The sequence below is a fragment of the Alligator sinensis genome, unplaced genomic scaffold (assembly GCF_000455745.1).
Source record: "Alligator sinensis unplaced genomic scaffold, ASM45574v1 scaffold899_1, whole genome shotgun sequence".
NCBI classification, from domain to species: Eukaryota; Metazoa; Chordata; order Crocodylia; family Alligatoridae; genus Alligator; species Alligator sinensis.
In genome coordinates this window covers 744845-747896 of record NW_005842614.1, presented here as the reverse complement: position 1 = coordinate 747896, position 3052 = coordinate 744845, and positions in this window count along the sequence as shown.

The following is a 3052-nucleotide window of genomic DNA, read 5'->3' as shown; positions in this document are numbered from 1 at the left end:
GCTGAACTCAACACATAGGGATAGGTTCTGATACTCATACTCAGTTTAAGGAAATGTTACCACTGAAACTATTTATGGAAAAACAAAAGTTGCAAGACAAACAATAGTACTGAGAGGGGAGTGTTTTTAAGGCCTATATCATTATAATTGTTTTTGCTTAAAACAGGGGGAAGAGATTTCTTGAGAATTATACCAGTAGCCAGTCTGTTAAAAGCAGTCCATACCAGAACCAACTCCCATATCAAGATAATATGACTTGTCACTTTTCAATCCCAGATACTAAAGCATCTCTGCGAAGGAAACTGTGCGTCGTTATCCCCATTTCACAGATGGGAAAAATACACCAACAAGATGTGAAAAGATTTTCCTGAAAGCTGGGAAGATAATCTACATCTCAACACCAGGCTACTGATGCAGCTGATCCATGGCTCCAAAGACATCAAATGAATATGGCCAATGGACCATCAACTGTAATACACAGAAACTTATAGAAAAATATCTCCTGCCAGCCAATATCTACTATCATGTATAGCACAATCTTGAAACTGTTTTGAGGCTTTTAATATAGTCAAAGATACAGCATTTAGGTATCACTGAAGAACAACATGAAAAATCCATTAAAAATCTTTAGCTTGGTGTTATGCTTAGAAATACAAAAATTACATATCTATTAGGGCATTAACTTAAGCATCAGAAGGCAAAATTCGACAACACTAAGTAACAGACTTTCAGAATAGGTAAGAGTTAACAAGCCCTTTTTAGGGAAGAGTCAGGAATTTGAATGGGACAACATTTGGCCAGTAAAGTTTTCAGAATCAGACCCAGTTTCCTTGGAGAAGGAATTGATTTTTTAGGCTGTTTTCCCCCCATAAAAACTTTCCAAGGTATTTTCTAACATACCAGAATCTGTGTAAATAAATTAAAAACCCCTTAAGAATTAATCTCTTCTAAGGAATATTTACAATGAAGTGCATAGTATATTTTGGTTAATGTACTATGCTGTGATATTATAAATCATATTGTAAATTGTATTGGCTCCATTTACAAAGGTAACTAGAAATGGCAACTATGTAGCTATGCTCGACTGACTCTGATATGAAAATATATCCCATTATATAAACTCAGACGGGATATTCATCTTAAAATTATAAAACAAATCATATCATATATTTAAAAATAGTATAAGCTGGAGTACACAGAGGTGTAATATATGTTGTTACATTTCTTAAGATCATTTATAACTTGTCAACACTTCCTCTAAAGGGCTTTAAATTAATTTATTTCTCCTTAACTCAGAAAAATGACATTGATATTTTTCAAAAATTAATTTCAGTGCTTTGCACATTATCTTGCTTTGTTATTAAATGGTCTGAAGAGGTTTCTGATGACAGAAGCTACTTGTTGATACCCTATGAAACCACAGAAGTGAGAAAACAAAAACTGACAATCAACAGAAAACCTATACCAAGAATGTAATCTCTAAATACATTTCTAAAAGAGAGTTTTATACACCTTGTTTGATGCTGAACTGTGAGAAAGTTTCTTTTCCAGCCCCCATGAAGAAGGAAATGCCTACTGAAGATGAAGATGTGGCTGGCATTTGTTTACATGGCCTCCTACCCACACAGAAAGGCTGAGAGTGCAGTTTCCGAGAAAAGGCAAGGGAAGGGTGTCTATGTTTGAAAGTGCTTCTGAGAAAACACCAGACATGAGCAATTAGGATTACAAAACACAGAAGAATAGGCATCACAGTTTGATTATGATATTCAAAGCATACAGAAGAGCTGACAACAACTTTAAAAAAATAGAAAGGAAATACCAACTTCATATAAACTATTCCCATCTGAGCAATAGACGAACCCAACACCAACACAGACTTATCTCATTTAAACGATACCATGGAGGCTCCAGCCTAGGACTGGATCTATATACAGAATTTTATAACTAAATATAGAAGCCATGGCCCCTATCCTGAGGAATTTACAGTGTAAAAAGACAGAGATATATGCAGAGAATGGGAGGAATGGGGTAGGGCATACTCACAGCAGTGATGACAAGTACATGACTAGCTTAATTTTTATTTTCCCACCATTTGTTCATGAAGCTCAACAAGGACAAGTGTAAAGTTCAGTGTAAAGTTCTGCACTTAGGATGGAAGAATCCCATGTACCGGTACAGGCTGGGGGCTGACTGGCTGAGCAGCAGCTCTGCAGAAAAGGACTTGGAGGTTACAGTGGACAATAACCTGAATATGAACTAAGAGCGTGCCCTTGTTGCAAAGAAGGCTAACAGCATGCTGGGCTGTATTAGTAGGAGTGTTGCCAGCAGATCAAGGAATGTGATTAATTATTCCCCTCTATTTGGCACTGGAGAGGCCACATCTGGAGTACTGTGTTGTTTTGGGTCCTTCCCTCTCCTCTCCCTCCCACCCCCCACTACAGAAAGGATGTGGACAAATTGGAGAGAGTCCAGAAGAGGGCAACAAAAATCATTAGGTGGCAGGTAACATGACTTCTGAGAAGAGGCTGAAGAAACTGGAGAGAAGTCTGGAGAGGCAAAGACTGAAGCGGGATTAAATACCAATCTTCAACTACCTGAAGGGGTTCCAGAGAGGGTAGAGCTGGACTGTTCTCAGTGGTGGCAGATGACAGAACAAGAAGCAATGGGCTCAAATTGCAACAAGGGAAATTTAAGTTAGATATCAGGAAAAACTCTCTCACTAGGAGGGGAGTAAAGCACTGGAACAGGTTACCCAGAGACATTGTGAAATCTCCATCCTTTGAGGTTTTTAATGAGCCTGTGCGAAGTGGCTAGCATTCGCTTTGGATTCGGGTTCGGCTGATTCAGGCGGAGGTGATTCAGGACAGTGATTCGAATCAATTTGACTGAATCGGATAGGCCCCATCCCCTGCCCGCTCTCCAAGCCCTGTCAATGGCTGCCCTGACCAGCCCCAGCATCCCAGTTTTTGTTTTTAAAGCCCTGCACTCATTGGCTGCTGCCAGGGGGGGGAGGGGGAATGATCCCCACTGCCCCACGCTGTGGAGGGGGCTG